Raw genomic sequence first — 25,667 nt, 5'->3', positions numbered from 1 at the left:
CATAATTAAAGGGAAAGTAGCATCACAAAATGTGAACTTTAACTTGAAAACTGTGGAAGAATTATTTAGAAAGGAAGCAAATGCTATTAGTCTGGATATGTTTAGTGACGTTTGGAGAAAGACGCGAGAACATGAGGAAAAATATATTCAATTAGAACCAAAAGTAGATAATTACACTGACTCATTTATAATAACATTAAGAAATTCCGACGACGAAACATCGAGTTCTTCGAGCGATGAAAGTTTCAGTGAAGTAGAAGATTACGATTATGATTAAATAGATTCTTCTTCTTCTCTATAGATACTGCTTTCTGAATTGGTGGTAAATGTTAAAACTGTTAAACTGTTATGACGATTCAAAAGTGCTTCTAGAAGAAGTCTAATTGTATAAATGTTTGAGTTTGAGAAAACCAATAGTGTGAAAATTATACAATAAACATGTAACACATATTTGTTAGCGCGTATTGGTAGGTATTACGTACTTCCTACAAATATAATATTTCTTATATATCTTTACTCGACCAAAGTCAGGACAAGACTGCTCCGCAACTGCAGAAGACGTCCGTTATTTAAATCATTATCAAAACAACCATCCGTATGTTGGGAGTGAGCGTACACGTGTTATTTGCATTGTTTTTATGACCTGAAATTTAATTATTATTTGATAATTGAATGATTATTAATACTTTTATCCAATTGATTATTATTAGAATAAATAATTAAGTTCATCAATTGATTTACTTTTAAATTATAATTTTACAGGTAAATTATGAGAGCTTTCTTATATTTGCATATATTTATCTACAATGCACCATTTTACAATTCAAGTCTAAAATGAAACTAGAGTCGCATTTATTTTTGAACATACTGTAAGTGAAATTGCATAAGTGTGAGTACTGTGAACATGCCAGCTTTCCTTAATTGACCGATATAAAATCTTAAACTCGCGTCAGGACACGTGACCTGATCGAAAAAGCGTAAGACGGATGGATATCAAACATGCTCAACGTTAATAATCAAGTTTTCACTTCTGCCGGCACTCCCGGAGTGAGTCTTTTTTTTAAATGATATTACTTGAAGTACGAGGATGCTTGTTATGGTGAGAAAACGTAAATATGTACCACGGACGAAGCTGGGACGGAGCGCTAGTAATAGATAAATGTCTATTATAATATGTCTACTGTTGAACCTGATATGGACAATAACAAATCGTTAACATCACGTTTAAAATAGTCTTTAATTCCAATATTTGACTGACCGGTCTTAGTTGGTTGTGACCCTGCCTTCCAAGCCGGAGGCCGTGAGTTGGATTCCCACGCGGAGCAAAAATTTGTGTGTTGAACATAGATGTTTGCTCTATATCTGGGTGTTAATTATCTATATAAGTATTTATTTAAAATTATATATGTATGTTTATCAGCCATCAGTTTCCATAACACAGGCTAAAGCTTAGTATGGGATCAGATCGTGCCCTGTGTGAAAATTGTCCTGAAATATTTATGAAAATATTTATTTATTTAATCAATCAATGGTCAAATATCGCGTTTAATTAAAAAAAAAAATGTTGTGTGGTTTTATGAAACCACGGTAAAAGTGAAACTGTTCGAACGGTTCCGAACACTGCTTTGTGTAGCGCATGTCGCGTGACGGTCGGCTGCCGAGTAGGTATACCTACTCGGCAGCCGCGATACACGCGACATGCGCTACACAGACCAAAAAGTTTGAGACGATGTAATAAAAGTTTCACTTTAATTATTTCTAAATAGCAATATTTATTTAAGTACATACCATCTACAAGGTCAGCGGGTTTCTCACTGCCGATGTCGACTCTGCTCCACGCGCCCGAACTCTGCTCCACCTCGGGCTCCCCCTCCACTTCTGTCTTCTCGAAGTCCTACACTCATATATTATTACATGAATTGTTATATATTTCATTAATTAACTAGCTTTGCCCGCAGTTTTACCCGCAGTGCACCGATCCTGGCCTTAGCGTGATGCTATCTATATAATATAACCTACTAACAAACCCGGCGAACTCCGTTTCGCCACCTTATGTTTAAATACCACCTTCATAGTTTAAACACCGAACGAAATGTTACGTAAGGCGCTGTATGTGAAAAATTATTTTCCCGGTTTTCCCGCTTTTCTGTTGAAATGTTTCCTGAATTTTCTTTGCTACAAAACCTCACGGAGCCAGAGACCTTTCCAACGAATGCAAAACCGTGGAAATCGGTTCGCGCGTTCTGGAGTTATAGCGTCAGGAAAACCCGACTTATTTTTATATAGTAGAAATAAGCTTGCCTCGATAAATGGGCTATCTAGTACCGAAATAAACTTTCAATTGAAACTACAGTTCCTGAAATTAGCGCATTTAAACAAGCAGACTCTTTAGCTTTATAATATTAGTGTTATTTGCAAATTATGAACAAAAAAAATCTCGTAGAACGAAGTGCTTATCTTGGGCGGTTCATGTTCAGGCTCATCAATGTTGAACAAAACATCAGAGAAGATATGTACAGAAAAATAATGATCCCAGTAGAATTTATTCATGAACTCTCATAACCAATCTGACATCAACCACTGCTCTAAATATATATTTTTTATCAATGGGTAGTATAGTGGCGATATAAGTGGCATAGTACCTCAAAAGGGCCACCCACCAAAACATTTGCCAAATTCTGTAATATAAAATATTTTTCCGCGCTATACCACCATTAAAAACATAAAGTTAAACATACCATAATCTCAGTAGTAGTATCTCTGTTCCCAGCGAGCCCGTACGTGGGAATATCCCCCAGGGTGCGACAGAACTCCGCAGTAGTATCATCTAACACCATACCAGATCCAGCGTCTTCCTCATCAGACATGTGTTCTTCCTTCTTCACCTTCTCGAGGATTTCTTCCACCTGGTGATAGGATATGGACATAATTTGAATGTTTGTTCGACATTAAAATACCTGTACATATATTTAAAACACAGAAAAAAAACAACTGCAAAAAAAATGTGTGCGTGTACTAGTGTACACACGTAAGAAGTGAAACTTCTTTATGACTTTATTTTTCAAAAAATAATTTACTATATGCAACTTTACAGAAATACGTCGAATCACGCGTGGTAGGGATAAGAAAAAGATGGCGCGTAACGGAAAAATGTCACGCGTAACGAAAAAATGTTACACAAAATTTTTTTCCAACCCCGATAAAGAAGTTTCACTTCAAAAATTTAGTCAAATTTTTATGTTGGAAGGATTGTTTGGTACATTTAGACCTCATTCACACGAGAGTTAAAAAAGCGTTGCGTTAAAACCCGGCGTTGGCGCTTTTTAAACGTTCTCTCTGTGGTTGTTCATACTAACGCTTTAAAATCACTCATGTCTCGTCTCTGGCTTCAGTAAGACGTGGAAATGGTTTCTGCTAAAATAATTACGTAATGTCAGTTGCGTAATATCTTTATGATATTTATATTATTATATTTGCTTAGAATTCCTCGGAAAGTTTGTTCTTAATAAACCACTTGTAGGTACCTACGCAGGTATTTGTTCAAACTCGTCATCGATAAACATGTTACTTAAAGGAATATGCTAAAAATACCTACTGTTTTAATTTTTATATGTTAGGTATATTTGAAAGAAAGAAAGAAAGAAAGATTGGCACTAGCGATTTGTGTTATTAAAAGACGAAAAAGAAAACAAAAGGCATTCTGGGTACATCCTCTGAATTAACAGAGATACTTAAAAGGGCAGTTTGTGACACTGTACGAAGAGTTAAGGCAATACCCCGGAATTTTTTTAATTATTTTCAAATGTCTATAACGATTTTGAATACAGGAACGGACGAGACTCCACATCTATAATTAATAGTTCGGGATCAACAATCCACGACATCGTATCGATTTTCTGATGATTATAAGCACAACAAACACGTGCTACCGCTGAGCGAGCGTGCGGCATACTGAACGCAGCGCCGGCGCTTTTTTAGCGCTCGTCTGAATAATAGTAAGAAGTTTCCTATGGTCTATTTTATTTAACGCCCAACGCCGAGCGTTGAAAATAGAACACTGCGCGATAAAAAAGCGTCGCGCTTTAAAAGCGCTGACGTGTGAACATATACTTGGGAATGCATTTGTTCTATTTGGACGCTTTTTTAACGGACGTTAAAAAAGCTCTCGTGTGAATGAGGTCTTAGAACCAGTTTCACAGCTTCCTAGTATATTTCTATTTCACTTGTCTGTCAGTTAAAATGATAGATAAAATACAAAAATTAACATCAAAAAGTATCAGTGAAACCGATTCTTTACATACATGAAGCATAATTATTTATACTAATATTATAAAGCTGAAGAGTTTGTTTGTTTGAACGCGCTAATCTCGGGAACTACTGGTTCGATTTGAAAAATTCTTTCGGTGTTAGATAGCCCATTTATCGAGGAAAGCTATAGGTTATATATCATCTCGCTAAGACCGACAGGAGCGGAGCACTGCGGGTAAAACCGCGGAGCACAGCCAGTCAATAATAAATCAAGTGAACATTGAATAAAATGGCACACAGATAAGTTAATAATTTAATTACTTTTCACACACAATACAATCAAAAATTATTTATTTAAAAGACAATTAAGGTAAATTGAGAAAAGCATGATGTAACAACATGATAATAAATATAAAATACCTGTATCGTCTGTGTGCAGCGGCGCGTTGCCCGCGGCGTAGTCGTCCACGTCGATCGGCTCCTGCTTCGGCTTCTTGCGGAACTTGCCCTGTACACATTATTATATAGTAAACTAAGATTCCGCCCGCGGCTTCATCCGCGCAGTCAAAGATATACCCGCATGGTTCCCGTTCCCGTGGGATTTCCGGGATTGCGTCATTTTCCCGGGATAAAAAGTAGCCTATGTCCTTTCTCGGGTATCAAAATATTCCATACCAAATTTCATGAAAATTGGTTCAGTAGTTTAGGCGTGATTGAGTAACAGACAGACAGACAGAGTAACTTTCGCGTTTATAATATTATAGTATGGAAGTATGGATTAATTTTTAAAATATAAATTATTTTTAAAGACATGTCACATTTTTAATGTATTGTTAGAAACAAATCCCCAACTGGCAACCCAAACCAAGGGGGTGCTTATAAAATGAGTTGAACAACGGATTTGACACTTTCCGTTTGGCTCTCGGACGTAACGGTCGTTTTGGTTGTGTCGATTATTATTTTATTGTTGATGAAGGTAGACATATTAAATCATTTTGTAAGGAATAAAACCTTTCTAGCCTCTAGGTTGAATTTAAAATCCCTAAGGGTATGTATATTAACTGCTAATGTTGGAGGTGTCTACATATATGTAAACATGACATAGTTTGATATTATATATGAAAATATGTACTTCTACTCAACGAGAAATGTCCCTTCATCGTTGTTACTTCACATCATCTCTACTATCTCATTATATTATTTTATTGTCAGAGAGGTCCATATATAGCACAAGCCTATCTACCATATCATATACATTATATAATATATAATGTATATGATATGTTATTAGGTTATGTATATTATACATTACACGAAGCGTATATGCCAGAAAAAACAACTAATAATTAGAAGACTGTGACCACACTCGCTGTAAAGTGTTCGAAAATAATATAATAAAAAAAATCGCGTTTAAAATCTTTAATTTCTAAATGTATAATACTAGCGTAAAATCGAACACTAGAAAAAATAATAATAATTACCTTCTTCTTGAACTTCTTGAACTTGGCGGATATCTCATGTTCATCCATATAATCAGCTGCAAGTTGCGGCGCCGGTATTGACAGGGACTCAAGTCTCTTGTCCGGACCTCCCGCTAGACGCTCTTGACGCTACACACAAGTTAATACAATAATTATATTATTGATACTTTGATTATACAAATAAATATAAAACATACTCGACTAAATAATTCAAACAATTAATTACTCTTTATTTAAACAATTAATTAGAAAAATAGTACTCACTGATATCATTTCTTCGTAAAATGATTAAAAAAAGTTTTATTGAAAAATATAAATATGTAGCTCTAATTTCTGAACATTTTCGCTTATTACTTTTTTATTTATAGTTCTACGACAAAAAGTTACTGGACCAAATTTGTACAGAATTTAATTTGCAACAAATAATGTTAAAACAATTTTTTTTTATCAGATAAGTAAATAGTTTAAGAGATACATATATCGTAAAAACCATTTCAACCGCTATTTTCAAGATGGTGGCCGTGGGACAAGGGTGGCGACCCCACAAATTTGGTGATAGCTTCACACTGACTCCCCCCCCTACACATCAAAAAAACAAAATTGCGTCCTCTAAAAAATTGCAACCCCAAATGTAACTTTTCAATGGACTACAAAGGAATTTTTGAAGTGAAACATCTTTTAGAGTAAAAGTTCAAGGTCACGTCACGGCAATACCGTCGTTTTTGTATTTTTTTTAATCTTGCTTAATAAGTTTCTCTTCTGACACGTGTGTTTGGCACACACGCTCTTTTTTTTCAGCACACGATACAGAACAATAACCTATCTGAACACATATTACAACACACTATATATCTCCCTCACACGCACACATGGACGCACACATGCACGCACACATGCACGCACACTCACACACACACTCACCATCATCTCTCTAAACCGACTAGCTTGCAGCGCGGCTTCGTCTCCCAGCACGAAGCCTTTATCCGCCTTCTTCTTCTCAGGGTCTATAGTTTCATCGTATTTAGAGAGAAGCGGGCGAGCGAAACCGAGTGACGCGGCTAGTTCACTCTCTTCGTCGTACGCCTGGTAGCCGGCGGCCGCTTTGCGACGCTCTTCTATGTTCTGCGAATATAAGTTTAATCCATCAGGCCCCGGGATCACAGACACAAAAGGAAAATCTTACTGTGTTGTGGCCCGATCGGGCCGTTCGGGGCTCAATGGGTTTATGTTGTTTATAAAACCTTTACGATAAAAGTTGCGTTGATTACTGTGTATGTAGAAGTAGTAATCGAAACTACATTTAGAATAAAATTGATTTACAGCTTAGTATTGATTATTCATTGTTGTGAAATATCTCTACTATACGATTTAGCTTTTATAAATTGTTCGCACAATTTATGGGTAGTTATATTTTATTAAAAAAAAAATTATTATTAGTTCTATTTCTTTATTGCTTCGCAGACGATTCTAGCGAATCAAACATCGTTAAAATTTGGTTCAGCCGTTCTTGAGTCATAAATACATTAATCAACATAACTTTCATTTATATATTTATTAACAAGCAGTCTTGTATTTTTTTTTAATTACGTTAAAAATATTTAACAAATCAAATCAATATTTATATTTGTAACTCGACTCGTAAAAATGGCAGAAAACACTATAAAAACTACATTTTAACCACACTTAGATCACATACCTTCTTATACCGCTCCTCATCTACCATGTTAACATTGACAAGCACATCCTCACTGTCCTCCGCTAGCACGTCCTGTCAGCTAGAGTTAGTATCGTTTCGCGCTCTTCTGGTAGCTGTTGGTATAAATAGTTTTTAAATTATTTTAAATAATAGATAGAACTACATTAATATGTTCAATCTACAGTTAAATCGAAAGTTTAGTCAAGTTCAATTTATGGTAAATTGTGGGGTTAAGGTAAACGCGCCCTCAACCCAATACTAGAATTATGCCACAAAACTCTCGCCTTTATTGCTTTCACAATACAGACTACACTCGCACGTACCACAGTGACGTCATGCGCGATGCAAATTATACGGACTCAATACCAAATTTTTGCCAGTGAATTCTAGCCCCTATAGTCTAGTCTCTTCTCCAACTCACCACTGTGACGTCATGCCCGACGCGCGGACTTTGTACTAGAATTCTACCAAACAATTCTAGTCCCTATATCTATAGCAATACAGACGAGTGTCACGTACCGCAGTGACGTCATGTGCCACGCGCAGCCCCCGCAGGTGCTTCTGCGCATAGCTGCGGCTATGCTGCTCAATCCTGACCCTTACATCTATCACAATACGGTCGACACTCTTTAACGAAACCCAATACATTTCTACTGCCAGACTATTCTCGCCCTTATTGCTAACAACATAAAGTCTCTTCTCCCACGTACCGCAGTGACGTCATGTGCTACCCGCAGGCCCGCAGGTGCTTCTGCGCGTAGCTGCGGCTGCGGTGCTCCTGCTGCTCCTCAGCCACTAACGCGCCAACACCGAACTCCGCGTCCAGCTCGTCCAGCATTGCCGCCTGATAACACATAAATATGTTAATATGTATTATGTTTTATAGCATTCGAGTGCTTTTTGACGTGACAACGTCTTATAATTCGATGGAGCCGGCTGCACGCACGAAAAAACATGACTCATGCAGCGTTACCTCGCTCTGAGGCGTTCCATGTAAGGCTTGAGGTGAGCGACAAAGAAGCACTATCGGACGTTGTCACGTTCAACTATCATCAGTAAACCGACTTTACAGACAACCAATTTTTTTTTATGAAAAAAAAAAGCACCGTTTATAGGCTTTAATAAAAGATTTAAAAATAATAGCGTGTGTGCCGAGCACACGTGTCAGAAGTGAAACGTTCTTTGGCAAGATTCAAAGATTCGAAAATCGTCGACATCGAAGTTCGTTCGAATTGCCATGTAATCTTTTACAAGTGTTTACAAGTAACAAATCTATACTTATAAGTAATAAATCTGTAGAGAGGCCAATTCTGTACATGAAATATATTTAAAAAAAACTATGAAGGGGTGATAAGGGATCGCTACTGATGCCAAAAATGCAATCAGTAAAATTTTTGTCTGTCTGTCTGTCTGTCTGTCTGTCTGTCTGTATATTCGCTATAGAAACAGAAACTACACGACGGATTTTAACCAAATTTGGCACAATTATTCTTCATACTCCTGGGCAGGTTATAGTAAAAGAATCATGTAAATCGGTGTAGAAACACCAAAGTTATACATGAAATACGCTATAAGTCATCGCGCGTGAATACAGAATCATGCCATAAGGATTATTTTTGTGTATCAGTTGCCGCGTTCGACGCGCTTCGCGGCGGCAGCTATAAAAAGGCGGCGGGTCTGCACCCGTTTCGCGTTGTCACGGCATCACGTGTGAACGGCTGAACCGATTTCGATAATTCTTTTCTATTATATTCCTTGAAGTACGAGGATGGTTCTTATGTAGAGAAAACGTAAATATGTTCCACGGGCGAAGCCGGGGCGGACCGCTAGTAAATAATAATATGATTCGACCCCATAATATTTAAAAGTATTTAACATTATTGCAAGTTACATTTAAGCTGGGTCAATCGGTCGCCCATTTAATGCTTTTATAGTAGAGCCATTTTAATAGGCAACATTTGACAGTTCAACAAAATTCAACAATGTAACCTAGTAACGACGACATAGAATAACATGATATTTCGTTTTGTTAGAACTGCACATTTGCTTAACTTTTTTCAAATAAGATTACATATTTATAATAATAATGACCGATACAAGTAATTTTAAGATTTAATTTTACTGATAAACCATTCTAAACATAATAAACAATTTCTGAATTAAAGAACTGACGTCGCTACAATTTTGTATCAATAAACTTTTTTTCTTTTTAAATACCAGAGACGTTACTCTAAAAATCGAAATCTGACATCTAGAATCGAATGCATTGATTAATTGTGAATAAAAATCATCATAAATTAATAAATGTGTTTCAAGTTCGATTGACAAATGTTTCAAGTCAGTATCGATTAATTCACTTTAATCGATGTTTTTAAGCATGTTTACCTCTCTTCGAAGATAAAATTGATAGACGTCAAATGTTGCCTATTAAATTGGCTCGACAGTAAGAATCAAAATTTCATTTCAAGTTTATAGATAACGTAAATTCTTTATAAAACGTATACTGATCTATAACATTCAAAGACACATTAGATAAAAGATATTAATATTTATCACAATAAAATAGAAATAGTATCATACCCTTTTCTCAGCTTCCCGTTTCTGAAGTTCGAGTTGCCGCGACTTTTTGATCCAAGCGGCCGCGTCTTCGTCATCAGACCCTTCTGTTAGAAGTGTTGTTTTCAACCTGAAAGTACACAAAAATATAATTCCCAATACATAATAAATAAAAGCTTTAAAATACACATACAAATAAATTTTTGTAGTCAGCAAATTTTTACGAAAAAAATTCCCGTCTCAAGTGACAGATTTTGTATGTAATCTCGTGAAAAGCAGAACACATTCAAAGGACACGCTATTAGAAATTTTTTCAAAAAAATAATAAGATAAGACGCATCCGGATGTCTTATTTTTTTTCAATACAAAATATGTTTGTGCTAAATTTGAGTGCTTTCCATCCAATCAATTCATTATAAATTTAATGTTAGTAAAAAATGTATAGCATAAAAATCCCAACATATTATATGCAGAAAATAGTATTGATAGTATGTATGTATGCATGTAGTGTGTATATAATCTCACTTGGTCTCCATCTTTCTCTTCTCCCTTCTCTCCTCCAGCTTCTCTCGCATCTTGTCCGACTTCTTCTGCGCCGCGATGTTCGGCGCCGGCTTGTGGTAGAACTCGCCCAGGTCGTCCTTGATCTTGCCATCTTCCGCTGTTACAAATAAATAAATAAATAAATATTCTAGGACATTATTACACAAATCGACCTAGTCCCACAGTAAGCTCAATTAAGGCTTGTGTTGTGGGTACTAGGCGACGATAAATATAATATTTTTATAAATACATATATAGATAACACCCAGACCCAAGAACAAATAATTGAGTTCATCACACAAATATTTGCCCTGACCGGGGATCGAACCCGGGACCGTCGGCTCAGTAGGCAGTTACTTTACCACTGCGCCAACCGCGTCGTCAAATGATTCTTACCTTAGTAATTACTGAGTAGGGTGGTTAGTAATAAGTAATAAATACTACTATTGAGTATTGTAGTAATAACTCTGGAGCATGCAGTTTTACTCGCTTGGTACCTGTGCAAACCATGTGCTAAGCTAGACTATAATAAGCTAATTTTGTTGCACTAACAATATGACAAACTTTCCAGTTTATTTTAAAAGTAAGATAGGATAATGATTAAATTTAAAAGAACCAAATTGTATCATCTATACATATAATAAATCTGTAGAAGGGTCAATTCTGTACATTGAAAATATTGAAAAAATAAATAGCAGGGGATACTGTGTTACTGGATCGATACCAAACACAAATATTTGTGTTTGTAATTTTTTTAATCACATATGTGATTAAAAAAATTTTTGTCTGTCTGTCTGTCTGTCTGTATGTGAAGGCATCACGTAAAAACTAACGGTTCGATTTCGATGAAACTTGGTATAATTATACCTTATTATCCTGGGCATAAAATAGGATACTTTTTATCCCGGAAAAATACGTAGAAATAAATAAATCTTAATTTTTCCGCGCGGACGGAGTCGCGGGCGGAAGCTAGTTTGCAATAAAATCTATAATTATTTGCAATTTGTAAATTACGACGCAAAAATCATATCATAAAATAAGTTGTGCATCACTATAATATTCAACATTCTGTACAAACAAATGTTTAAATAGACTCACCTGGTTTTTCAGCGACCTCTAAAGGCTTAAGACCAAGTTTGGCTCTTAGCTTATTTGTCTCCTCTATAGAGAGGCTCTCTTGTGCGTTGGCCGGAGCGCTCACGGGAGATTGGGACCGCTCCGCCTCCGCGCTTTTCTCACTGCAATATTGTTTTTTGTGATTATAGTAAATATTAAATAATTTTAAGCGGTTAATGCGGTATGTGAGACAGCTGCACTTGTTTCAGAAAAACATTCAATCAGTCAATTTTTAAAACCAGCAGTACTTTAAGTGCGCACATGTGTATTGTAATAGTTTAAAAGATCCCACCGCAGAATTAGTGTGTTCATAGTTTTTTTGATGAAACATGATGATATATCGACTAGGTTGCCAGTCAAAATTTGGCCGCAAGCATTTTTAATCATAGACGATTTGCCTTAGCAATTTTCAAAGTCTGATGAAAGGGAATATTCTCAAGATTTCTAACTGAAACAATAATTATTCATTTAATTAAAATATCACAACAAGTATCTAAACAATATATCACCTGTTTCTATCATCCTTCTGGCTGGGCGCGGCGCTCGTGCTACGGGAACGAGATCGATCTTCCTTCGACTGCAGGTGCGAGTTCACCGGTACTTCCTCAACTATAACAAAATTATGTAAACGATTAACTACAAAATATACATGTCATTCAATTAAAGACAAAAATTTGCTCAATACTTTGAATACATTAGAATTAGACTGTATAATCGGGAATCAATTATCATTTATATATTTAACAAATTTTAGACAATAAATAACGGGAAAAATAAATTGTACATTGAAAAGGATATCTTGCAGTCTGAACAAATTGTAATTTTCTTTCAGCATGATTTTTATAGTATGGAATATTGTTTTTATTTTATATATGAATAATATAAAAATGAATCGCAAAATGTGTTGGTAAGCGCATAACTCGAGAACGGCTGAACCGATTTCGATAATTCTTTTTTTATTATATTCCTTGAAGTACCAGGATGGTTTTTATGTAGAGAAAACGTAAATATGTACCACGGGCGAAGCCGGGGCAGACCGCTAGTGAATGAATAAAAATCTCATAACTTCAGTTTTCTAGGAAGAACCAACTATGAAATCATATAATATTATGTATTTTAGTAGTATTATGTATACAGGACATAATCCTATTTTTCAATTTCCTACACACTTCACAAGAAATTTACCATCTCAACATGAAATAGATTTGATTTTTTAATTTGGATTTTCAGCAATCAACCATTAAAATCTATGCTAATATTATAAAGCTGAAGAGTTTGTTTGAACACCCTAAAGGCTATATATCATCATGCTAAGGCCATCAGAAGCAGAGCCACACTGGTGAAAGTGAGGGACGCAGCTAGTAACATATAAATGGCTTTATTTATTTACTAGCTTTCCGCCCGCGGCTTCGCCCACGTTTACAAAGAAAAACCCGTTCCCGTAGGATTTCCGGGATAAAACCTATCCTATGTCCTTTCTCGGGTATCAAAATATCTCTATACCAAATTTCATGCAAATTGGTTCAGTAGTTAAGGCGTGATTGAGTAACAGACAGACAGACAGAGTTACTTTCGCATTTATAATATTAGTATGGATTTATTTAAATTAAATACACACAACAGGTCACGATCTTGCCGGACCAATAGGCGACATATCAATTTCGGGAGCAGATCGCAACCCAACAAAATGTGTACAATTACTACAACAATGAGATACAGCTTACAGTTATTTGAAATGAAATGAAATGAAATGAAATGAAATGAAATGAAATGAAATGAAATGAAATGAAATGAAATGAAATGAAATGAAATAAATTTATTTGTCCATTATATGATTTACAATGAATGTACGACAGTGGGTCCCAAACTAAGTGAAATACTTGTGTCTTGGGACCCTGAGTTGCGCTTCTTGGTTATATACATATGTTATGGACAGTAGAAAGTTAACAAGTAGGTAAATAATCTAATGTAATGGAAGTTAATACAATTAATAAAAAAAAAAATAAAAGAAAAACAAAGTACATTATTTTGCGGTTTGGAGCACGCGTGTTCGTGATAGTGTGTGTGTGTTTAAGTGTGTGTGTGTGTTTAAGTGTGTGTGTGTGTGTGTGTGAGTGAGTGCGTGTTTGTGTGTGTGTGTCATTGTTTGTGGGTGAAGGCATATTGTTATAGTGTGTGTCAGCTCAGTGGTCCTTTAAGTAATTGTTCGGTTTCTTCAAAAGACAGCGTATGTAACCATTTCTTTATGACCTTCTTGCATGTGTAGTTCGATAGTAGTGTTATGTTACAATGTTTGTTGACACTATTGTATATCCGAGGAAACAAAAATTTTGGACATCGTTTAGCTAAAAGGGAGGATGCACGAGGACATGGCAGTGAGAATGTACGCCTTGAGGTGAGTTTTTGAAAGTCCTTTCTTATTTTTAAGGTTCTGTGAGTAGTTAACACAGCCTTGAGAACGAAGAGCTGCCTGACTCTTAGGACTGCGAACTCGCTATACAGGTCAGCTGTTGGGAAGCGGAAGGGTTTTCTCAGCATCACCTTTATGACGGCTCTTTGCGCTCTCTCCACAGTGATGAAGTTAGTTATTCCTGCACCCCCCCAAACAGATATGCCATATTGCAGAATAGATTGACAGAGCGCGTGAAATACGGAGGTGAGAATTGGAAGAGGAGCACAATCTCGCAGTTTTTTCATTACATAAATGAGTTTTCTAGTTCGCGAAGACAATGTTTCGATGTGAGATTTGAATGATAAGTTTTCGTCCAGTATGATTCCGAGATATCTTATAGTTTTTACACGTTCCACTATAGTACAGTTTTGGTCGCAGTTGTTTAATTCAGGATTGTTGCACGTATGAAATTTAACTTGGAGATTTTGATTTGGTTTCGATGCCTGTGTTTTGGAAAAAGCAATTAATTTAGTTTTTTTTTATATTTAAAGTTAGGAGATTTCTATCAAGAGCTTTAGCTAAAGTTTGGAGTCCAGATTCTGCGAGTTTGTACACCTCATCCCATCCATTAGAATGGAATATAATGGCTGTGTCGTCTGCGTAGGATATTATTTGAGCACTATTTAGGGGTAAGTTTACTATTTCGTTTATGTACAGGGTAAATAAGGTGGGACCGAGTATGCTGCCCTGCGGTACGCCAAATTTAATTGGTAAGACCTCACTCGCTATCCCGTCTATTTTTACATATTGTTTGCGGTTAGTCAAATAGCTAGAGAACCAGTCAAGCGCAAGGCCCCTTATTCCGACTGATTCTAACTTTTTTATGAGCAGACTCGGCGATATGGTATCGAACGCTTTGGCTAGGTCGATGAATACCGCCAAAGCTTGTTCGCCATTTTGTATATGCGAGGCCACTGAGTTAGTTAGCAGCATGGCAGCGTCTTCCGTCGATTTACCCTTTCTGAATCCGAATTGCCTGTCACTAATAAGATTTTGTTTATCTAGGTAGTTAAGTAGTCTTCTGTTAACTATCTTCTCAAGAAGTTTCGATAAGATGTTTAATAGCGCGATGGGTCTGAAGTTTTCAGGGATGTCGACTGGCCCCCCTTTATGAATGGGGGTTACGGCTGCAATTTTCCAGCAATCAGGGAATGAGCCTGAACTTAAACTCAGGTTAAATATGTGGGAAAGAGGTTTAGCAATAAAAGGCCTTATTTTTTTCAATAAACGTGCCGTAATGCCGTCAGGTCCAGGCGAGCTATCGGATTTAATCTGTGAGAGATACTTGTCGACTTCGGATTCATCAGTAGGGAGGAAGAAAAAAGAGTTTATCGACGGGGTGGCCAGTGAGTGATTGTTTGTGAGTGTTTGTTCTGTTGCAGAGAGCCTGTTTAAGATTGTATTAGAGAGATTTTTGCCAACTGTCGTGAAATAGTGATTGAGTGAATTTAGTGTGTTGTTGTGTGTGTCATTAGCTAGTTTTATCGAGTCATTTTTGTGTGCGGAAGGATGTATGATAGATTTGAGTGTATTCCAGAGTTTTTTTGGGTTATGCTTAGTGTCCTCTATTTGCTTGCTATAGTACTCGGACTTTAGTGTGAATAGAAGCTTGTTACAAACATTTCTGTATTTCTTGTAAGTGAGACGCATATTTTCATCGTAGGGATGTTTTTTGGTGAGACTGTGCAGTTTATCTCTACGTTTTATGCATTTGATAAGATTCGGAGTTATCCAGGGTTTAATGTTTAGTTTCTTACGACTTATGTGAACTTTTTTTGAGTGTTTATCAATGATGTTTAGTATTAGAGTTGTGAATATAGTGACTGCTGTATTAAGATAGCTGCATGAAAGTACGTTTGACCACGTTAAATTACTGACGTCATTAGTAACCGCTGTCTCGTCGATAAAAAATTTCCATCGGATACGAGGAGAGGGGCTCTCTTTATGATTGATTGTAGTTGCAGCAATAGCGATGTCGTGGTCTGTTATAGAGCTTTTGTATACAGCACCAGATTGCCCAAAGGGTGATTTAATAAATATGTGATCCAAGCACGCATTCTCTCTAGTCGGAGCGTTTATGACCGGAACAAGCCCATGCGATGCCATGACATTCAGGTAGTCGTTTCGTTTGTTATGAGCCGGATTACATATGTCGATATTAATATCCCCTGCAACCATTACTGTTTGGTATCTGCTTAATGTACGCAAGTTTTCGTCTAGAGAGAATAAGAACCTGTCTATGTTTGAGTAAGAAGGAGAACGATATAGCCCTAGTATAACGGTATTTGTGTTAATTTGAATGAGGAGACTATCGGAGTCAGTTATGTTCGATTGTAAAATGGTCTTGGTGTAGATGTCTCGTAGATAGATAATTATCCCGCCATTTTTGTTGTTCTGTGTAATTGTCCTAGCTACAGTATATCCAGGTAAAACATCCAGTATTGTACCATCAGAAAGCCAACATTCGGTTAAAACGATAATGTCAAAATTAAGGTTGAGGTTTACTAAAGTAACTGCAAAATCATCAAAGTTGCGTTGATAACTTCTTACATTGAGCGTTAATAATTTGAAGTTAAGTCGTGTGTTGGAAAGCTTTTTTCTGCAATCTTCTGTGTTTTCAAAAGTAAAGCATTCCACCTGTAAGTATTTATCTAAATCTTCAATAATATTAACTACAGCCATAGATGTGAATTAAAACGAATGAAAGTATAACGATGTGGAGTTGCTTTATATGAAGTGCTGTGGAATGCCAACGTGCGAGAAAAGATGGAATGCAGAAAAGTATATGAATAATTCTTGCACACGAAAAATTAGTTTTTGGGATGTCTTTGTAACGATGCAGATGTTGATAAAGATTTTTTGAAAATTCAGTACTGGTATAAAATAAATTGTTATGGTTGGTGTGTAGTGTGTAAAATAGGATGTGTGTCTGCGTGATCTTAAAGGTAGTGCATATTATGTAACAATATTGATTAAGAGTGTTTGTGAGTTGAGTATAATATGTATAAAGTAAATAGTTGTAGTGTGTGTATAGTGTGTAATATAGAATGTGTGTCTGCGTGAATTTGAAGGTATTACTTAGATAACAATATTGATAAAGAGTGTTTGTGAGTTGGGTAATTGTGTAAAATAGAGAGTTGTGGTTAGTGTGTTGTGTGTGATATATGATGCGTGTCTGCGTGCTTTTAAAGGTATAACGTAACAATAATACAAGAAGATTCATGCGATAATTAATTAAAACATAAGTTTTATGCAAATTAAAAGTGCTAGCTGTTATTATATAATAATAATCAAGAATTTTGAGGAATTTTACGGTGTTGCCTTGGAACGCTCCATAGTTGCAGTTATTGGTTTTCGGAGGTCGGGGAACCGAGCGCCGATTCCAGGTCTTGCATGGTCCGAATGAGGATTGATGGATTTCCTTCTTGTTTTCGCAGAAGTATAGAGCCGTTCTTTGTCCAGCAGTATTTATACCCACGTTCTTTTGAGCGAAGCTTTGCGATACGAAATAACTGGCGATTTGAACTAGTAAGCCGTTCATTAACGTACAGTGTCTTTGGCGCACCAGGGACTTCAATATCGGATGACGATAGTGCATGTCTACTTTTTGCTGCTTTGAGGAATTCGTCGCGTTTTAGCCGGCGCAGAAATCGGATGACGAGATGCCTCGGCGGTGTATCACTGGTATCCTTAGGCGAGCGCCGCCGGGGCCCCACCCTTGTAGAATAATCGATGTCGTTGTCCTCCAAAGAAACTCCTATTTTGCGGGCAAATACTTTAACTATGTGAAGCGGGCTTTCGTTGGGGAATTCATTGACGCCGGAGATCTCGATTTCGTTTCTTAACGATGTTTGGTTTTGTGACTCCAGTTGTTCACGGAGACTCGATATAGTTTTGTTTAAATTAATTATTTCATTGCTATGGCATTCTAGAATTTTAATTCGAGTCTCGTAGTCGTCGAGGCGAGTGCTACAATTGGAAAGATGATCAGTAACGGCTTTCATATGTTCTTTTAATTCACTCATGTCCGAGCGAAGGAGTTTAATATCGTTTGCGAGCGATAACAAAACAGATGATTCATTCGACGGGCTCTGCGACGAAGCAATCGGTCGGCGGCCGCTGGGACGGATGGTCACGTTGTCGCGCTCGTCACTTAAATTATTATTGCGCACCGGCGTGTTTGTATTGTCTCGCTTCGGTTCCTTGCATAAGCACGAAGGACATGCCCAATGCTGTTTAATTTCTTCAGATATTTTCGATACATTAACACATATGGGATGGTATGAAAGTTCGCATTTGCAGCATTTAATAAAGGTTGTTTTTAGTGGCTTGTTACAAGCGGCGCAGTTGTTATTCATGTTAAATGACAATATGCGTCGGTGAATAAGATTAAAAGATAAGTAATAGTGACGACTTGCCAGGTAGTTGTGATGTTGCGGTTAGAGTTGGATGGGTGAGTCACTGATTTTTTTGCAAGAACTGTACACGTCCACCTTCGGTGAGATCAAAAACGCAACTCGCCGAAGCGAGCGTTCGCATTAAAAGCGTGTTACAATAATTCATAATTAAAAATTCAATAATTAAATATTAGCTTTGTTCCTACTTGATATTGTGGGGAAAAGCTAAAATAATTTGGAAAATCCAAAAGTGCACGCCTCATAATTTTTTTTTAATAATTATTTATTAATTATTATTTTTGTTTATTTAATAACAATTAAACCACATCGAATCAGACCCTGTAAAATGAAAGGGTTCTATTCCTGATCATACTCAAGCGTAAGAGAAAAAAAAAGACTCGATTAGTAAAGTATTTCGGTCGCTATCGTGTTAACAAGAAAATCCTCCGCACATACAGACACACGGACGTCCAAGACAGAACTTTTTTAAACTGTTTTTTAACTAGTTTAAATAACAAAAATGACATCAAAATTATCATGAATGTTAAAAATAGTGTTTTTTCTTAATATGTGTGTGTATGTATTATCTTACAAGTGCAATGTATGATACATAAAGACATTTTAAGTTTGAAAAATCAGATGTTTTGCGCGAAGTGACAGTAGTACCCACCTCAACGCTTCGCTTATGAGGCGTGCAATAAATCAAACAGAATAAGTCCAATATCTTCATTCATCTAAGAAGATAAAACAATTGCATAGAAGTGTGATAAATATAAAGAATATTGTATATTTACTCAGTGTAAATCAGTTTTGATTTTTTAAAAATACTTTCAAAGTGAATTCATTATTTCAATGCAAAATTATTATGTATTTAAGTAAGCAACTTTTTAGCAAGGAGTAAATTTAAAAAATAAGTTTATTAAAGTATGATTTAAAAGTATTCAGATCAAAGTGAAACTTAGCCGATATTTTTACAAATTTTCTGTGGATGTGTTTATATTCAATAAATATTTATTTTATTAAATAATTCTGTTTTACTGTATCCAATATGTTAGCACAAATATGCTCAATTGTAGTCTTCATTGTTATGTGCATTTGAGTTGATTTATCAAAATAATATCCATGGAGATTTAAATAATTATGATGTTAAAAGGAGATGTGTTGTTCTTCTTTAGACAGACAGATTGCAATCAATTCTATAAAATGTATAAGCCAATTCACTAGTAAATAAACAAAAACGATAAAAATCACAGATTTCTATCTATCACCAGAAAAAAAGTGTTTACGAGTTGTAGGTAGTTTTACTTACAGAGGATTTAAGACTGTAATGATTAAGTATCTCTTTTTGGTATTTTCTTTTGAATGCCGTTTCTATTAAATACCTACCTTAATGTAGAAGCACTCGGGATGAGCTCTATCTCGAATGCCACCAGTCTGAAAACGTGCAAAATTTGCCATTATTTTGTCAATTATATAAGACGCTATCTCCAGCAATCATATTCGAGTTGATTTCAAACCAATTCCCAAGTTAAACTATAAATTTGTTTCATGTAGAGGTTATTATACGAATATCATTCTCGGAGATTAGCGCTTTGTAAAAATTAAGTAATGAGAATACTAACCATCGGGCGAGCGATCCTTCTTGCGATCTTTGTGTTTTCTATGGCGTTTTCGTTCCCGCTCCTCGCCATCTAATGGCGAGCGTGACCTACTCCTGTGCTTCTTCTTTTTAGATTCTTTCTTGCGTTTTTTGGATCCCATATTGTGTTTTAACCTTACTACTGTATATATGCGATTGTTGATAATAAATTTATGTATATGAACAAAGATTCACGTACAACTGTTTTTACTATCAATCAATAAAACGTATCGATAACCACGCAAGTTTTGAAAACACATCCAGATTGACAGTTGAACGTCAATCTGACATTTGACGTTAAGACTACAGACATTGTAATACAGGATAGATTAAAAAATTTGGTTCGACGATTTACACCCATGATTTACACCAACTATAGAATATCGCTGAGTCGGTAGCGCATACCTTAAGCACCTTGAGCTTTGCATTTATAACTTTTAAGAAAGTTTTATTTTCATTCTATAACAAAAATTAAATTTCACCGAGGATATATTTTGAACTGGCTTAAAAAATAAATTATCACTTTTGTCATCTTTCATAACTAACTCTTCTTTGTAAAAACATACAATAGACCGGGAGATACTGACACAAAATTTCGAGTCATTTGTAACAGGATGGCGGTTCTACAGGGTTCTTAGTACGCAATTGTTATTTTATATCGACAATATCACTCATATACGAACTATTTAGTAGCGACATGTAGTAAGAAGTGTGTTAGGTTTTGATATGTTCGGTTTTTAAAATATAGTTCTTTGTTCTTGTCTGTCGATTCAAGCGTTTTATTTTATTAGAGGTTATTGGCCCAGATTTTTTAGTTGAAAATGACGACGAATTATCTTGTTAGTGTGCCTAAATTGAAAGGACGTGAAAACTACAGCGAATGGGCTTTTGCGGCTGAGAATTTTCTGGTGCTGGAGGGATTGTCTGATTGCATCAAGTCGGAGACTGTACCAGCAGAAATAGGAGCAGCAGGTGACGCGAAAACCAGAGCTAAGCTGATCATGACAATAGATTCGTCGCTTTATGTGCATATAAAAAGTGTACAAACGACACATGAGCTGTGGAAGAAATTGAAGAACCTATTTGATGACTCAGGATTCACGAGAAGAATCAGTTTGCTGAGGAGTTTGATTTCAATACGACTCGAAAATAGTGCTTCAATGACTTCGTACGTGACACAAATCATTGAAACAAGCCAAAAATTAAGCGGTACGGGCTTTAATATCAATGATGAGTGGGTCGCATCGCTTTTGTTAGCGGGATTAACAGAAAAATATTCCCCTATGATAATGGCGATTGAGCATTGCGGCATACCATTGACATCAGACGCCATTAAAACAAAATTATTGGACATGGAAGAAAGTGGAAATGGCAAAGACAGTAGCGCTTCCAATTCCAGTGGAGCATTTGCGAGTTATAAGATGAAACGGAATGTTGGTAACACTGAACAGATGTCAAACTTGTCAAAGTCAAAACCAAAAGTCATTAGATGCTACAAATGTAAACAAACAGGACATTATCGCAATCAGTGTACATTTTCGGACAAAAATGCGTCGAATACAAATAAAAATGAACGCACAAGAAGTAACGCGTTTAGCGCCGTGTTCCTAAATGGTGAATTTTGTAAAAGTGACTGGTATATTGACTCCGGGGCGAGTGTTCATCTTACCGCGAACGAAGAATGGTTGTCAAATGTGTCGCGAGATGTTATGATCAAAGAAATTGTCGTGGCAAATAAAGATAAAATACCAGTAGTATGTACTGGAGATGTGCAGATTACGACAAAGACGCATGTCTGTGAATACGATATTACAGTGGAAGATGTATTATGCGTGCCGAAGTTGACTACAAATCTGTTGTCTGTTAGTCAACTTATATCAAAAGGAAACAAAGTTTCATTCAACAATAATGGATGTCAGATTTTCAACCAAGCAGGAGTATTAGTGGCTACAGCGAGTCTGTTGAATGGTGTGTATAAACTAAACATGCCTGAGTGTTGTTCATCGGCTGCAGTGATGGTGTCCAGTGAAGTTTGGCATCGACGTCTAGGTCATGTCAAGATGGAGACAGAGAGTGATCTGAAGGTACAGGAAAATTGTTCAGATGAAGTGAATATGGTTCCAGTGGAGGAAAAAGACTTGACACCTCAGGAAGATTCACTTGAACAATCAGAGAGCTCGAACACAGATGACAGCAGTGAACTATATGTACCTTGTGAAGAAGACACATTAGATAGCTCTGAGACTGGAACAACAGACAGTGAAGACTCCATTATATTGAACAATGTCAACATAATATCTGGTCCCCGGCGTAGGCAGCAGCCAAACAGATATGGATTTGCAAGTGCTTGTATAAAAGATGACAACATGTTCATGGATGAGATATCCTTGCAGGAAGCTTTGGAAGGTCCAGAGAAAGAACATTGGTTAGCGGCAGTACAGGATGAGCTACAGTCATTCGAGAATCATAGTGCATGGGAACTCGTAGATGTACCAAAAGATGGTACTATAGTGCAGTGCAAGTGGGTGTTACGAAAAAAGTACGATAGTGAAAACAATGTGCGTTATCGTGCTCGTTTGGTCGCAAAGGGCTTCACCCAAAAATATGGTGTAGATTACACAGAAACATTTTCGCCTGTAGTGAGACATACAACCCTTCGACTATTATTTGCATTGTCTGTAAAGTTAGGTATGGATGTTCACCATTTAGATGTCAAGACTGCTTTCTTGAATGGTGATTTAGAGGAAACCATTTACATGAAAATGCCAGATTGTTATAATAGTAGTAGTTCAGATCATAAAGTATTGAAACTTAAAAAGGCCATTTATGGACTTAAGCAAGCCTCTAGAGCTTGGAATAAAAAGGTTGATAATTGTTTGATCAGTAATGGTTACAAAAGGTCAAAAATAGAACCATGTATGTATACAAAGAATATTAATAATTGTAAGACCATTGTGACAGTCTATGTCGACGATTTCTTTATATTTTCCAATGATATAATTGAAACTAATAACTTGAAACAGATTTTATCTAATAATTTCAGCATTAAGGACTTAGGTGAAGCTAAATTATGTCTTGGAATGAATGTAACCTTCAATAAAGATAAAGGATATGTAACTTTGAGTCAGGAAGCTTATATTGATCAACTTTTAAGCAGATTTAATTTAAGTGATTGTAAGACTGTTGATACTCCGATGGAGGTCAAATTAAATGTAAATAAAGGTCCAGTAGGGGCAAATAGTCATGTGCCCTATCAAAAACTAATTGGTAGTTTGATGTACTTGTCAGTCTTAACTAGGCCAGATATTAGTTACTCTATAAGTTTTTTAAGTCAGTTTAATAATTGTCACACAAAAGAGCATTGGGAATATGCAAAAAGAGTATTAAGGTATTTAAAACGAACTAAATGTTATGGAATAAAATATTGTAAAGAAGGTAATTCAGAAATAACAGGCTATGTAGATGCTGATTGGGCTTCTAACTCTGAAGATAGGAGATCATATACTGGAATGTGTTTTTTGTTATCTGATGGTGTAATATCATGGGAGTGTAAAAAACAGAAATGTGTAGCCCTCTCTAGCACTGAATCAGAGTATATTGGTCTATCTGAAGCATGTAGAGAAGCATTATATCTTAAGGAATTACAATATGAAATAACCAATAAGATGTACACTATTTGCATATTTAATGATAACCAAGGTGCGCAGAAGCTGTGTGCAAATCCAGCATTTCATAAACGTACAAAGCATATCGATATTAAATATCATTTTTGTCGTGATCTAGTAAGAGATAAAATTGTTAAGGTGCTGTATTTGCCAACAGCTGATATGCCAGCTGATATTCTTACTAAAAGTTTATGTTCAGCAAAACATTTATAAATTTATGTTGCTTCTTGGCATAGTTTGTATAGAATAATTTTGTATATGATTGTTTAGTGAATATTGTGATAAGTAGGGGTGTTATTTTATATCGACAATATCACTCATATACGAACTATTTAGTAGCGACATGTAGTAAGAAGTGTGTTAGGTTTTGATATGTTCGGTTTTTAAAATATAGTTCTTTGTTCTTGTCTGTCGATTCAAGCGTTTTATTTTATTAGAGCAATGACAAAAAGAAAAATGATGGTGTGAACGCTGGTACCGGCGGCTTAGTCGCGTGGGCGTTAGTCGAACTCATCGGAAAATAGCGAAAGTCAAACGATTTGTAACAGTATGGCACTTATTTTTCCTGTAAGTTTGAGGATCAACGAATATAAATACAAAATTTCAAAGATCTAGGTGTTGGAAATCTTCACTTATATAAATTAATAATAAATTTATTTTTCAAGTATGACAGCACTTTTTCCCCCTACTAGAAGTATGGCAAATATAATAATGGTCACATTTTATCAAATACTCTCCAAAAAGCCAAATGCAATACTGGTACAAAAAGATAGGTGAAATAAAAAATTTTTGCAGATTTTCGGCGGTATGGCGGCATGGCGATTTTCGTAAATGGCTGCACGACGATGGTTACCTGTGCAAAAGTTAGCTTGGTACAAATGGTTGAATAATTGTTTTTTTTAAATCAACACATTCGCGTCGGTATGGCGGGCTGTAAGTCATACCGGAAAAGTATGGCATGACACTACCGCCTACTTCTTTTTTATGGGCTATCGGTAAATTCTAAAATTTTTGTGTTACAAATCGTTTGACTTTCGCTATTTTTCCGACGAGTTCGACTAACGCCCACGCGACTAACCCACCGGTACCAGCGTTCACACCATCATTTTTCTTTTTGTCATTGCGTACTAAGACCCCTGTAGAACCGCCATCCTGTTACAAATGACTCGAAATTTTGTGTCAGTATCTCCCGGTCTACAAGCATATTAATTTTTATGAAATATTATATATTTTTAGATTCATTGAATATTCAATAACATGGTAGAAGAAACAAGACCCACACCTTTCGATCTTATAACCTTCCTGCCCTATGCTTGCAAACAATTACAAGCTTCTTTTGATGTGAAAATAGAAACTCGAATTCTGGGTTAGTTTAGTTTTTTCTCATAATACCTATTTCAGTTCCTACCAATTCACCCGGCTTCGCCCGTGGTACAAATAAAATAAGCTAAGGCACCGTATTTTCCATTGGTGAAGTAATTTTTGACATTGGTCCAGACGTTAGATCTAGAGCCTAGAGGAGATTTCTCCACATTCTATTCAGCGCTACAGAACTACTCAAATCGCTTATAATGTTAACTGAAAATGTGGGTAGTCTGTGTTTTCTATTTTTATTTACGTGAATATGCGTTTGATTAATTTATTTATTTGTAATTTTTCAAAATCTAGGTTTTAATATTTATTTCAATGTTTTTAGAGGAATATGTAAGTGCACAAGAAAAGAGTAAAAAACTAATCCGAGAGAAATCCATAATGTAAAACACATCTCCGACGCCAATGTCACCAGAAAAAATAGAATCTCCCGTGGTATTCCTGAGTGATGACCAAGACCTGGAAATCGTGTGCATCTGCGCCGTGTGTGACACTGCTGGCCG

At 36.1% G+C, this 25,667-nt stretch overlaps 1 pseudogene across 1 annotated transcript in view; it reads right to left on the bottom strand.

Annotated features, from left to right (window-relative positions):
* The window catches only part of LOC149897161 (U4/U6.U5 tri-snRNP-associated protein 1-like), a 41,304-nt pseudogene extending 20,901 nt beyond the window's left edge, over positions 1–20,403 (bottom strand). The window contains exons 1-13 of the transcript XR_016458240.1: positions 20,112–20,403; positions 12,150–12,249; positions 11,623–11,762; positions 10,507–10,642; positions 10,006–10,111; positions 8,181–8,269; positions 7,945–7,996; positions 7,426–7,538; positions 6,651–6,851; positions 5,730–5,858; positions 4,670–4,756; positions 2,739–2,906; positions 1,789–1,894 (exon numbers count right to left, since the gene is read on the bottom strand). The product of XR_016458240.1 is annotated as a U4/U6.U5 tri-snRNP-associated protein 1-like (transcript). The remainder of the gene's footprint in view (positions 1–1,788; positions 1,895–2,738; positions 2,907–4,669; positions 4,757–5,729; positions 5,859–6,650; positions 6,852–7,425; positions 7,539–7,944; positions 7,997–8,180; positions 8,270–10,005; positions 10,112–10,506; positions 10,643–11,622; positions 11,763–12,149; positions 12,250–20,111) is intronic.
* Positions 20,404–25,667: the final 5,264 nt, after the last annotated feature.

Source organism: Colias eurytheme, chromosome 26 (genome assembly GCF_061535395.1).
Source record: "Colias eurytheme isolate Ceu_HAF_F1 chromosome 26, ilColEury1 Martin Lab GWU primary, whole genome shotgun sequence".
In the NCBI taxonomy this organism is placed as follows: Eukaryota; Metazoa; Arthropoda; class Insecta; order Lepidoptera; family Pieridae; genus Colias; species Colias eurytheme.
The sequence above is the reverse complement of the archived record's forward strand: the minus strand, read 5'-3'. Positions and strand labels throughout refer to the sequence as shown.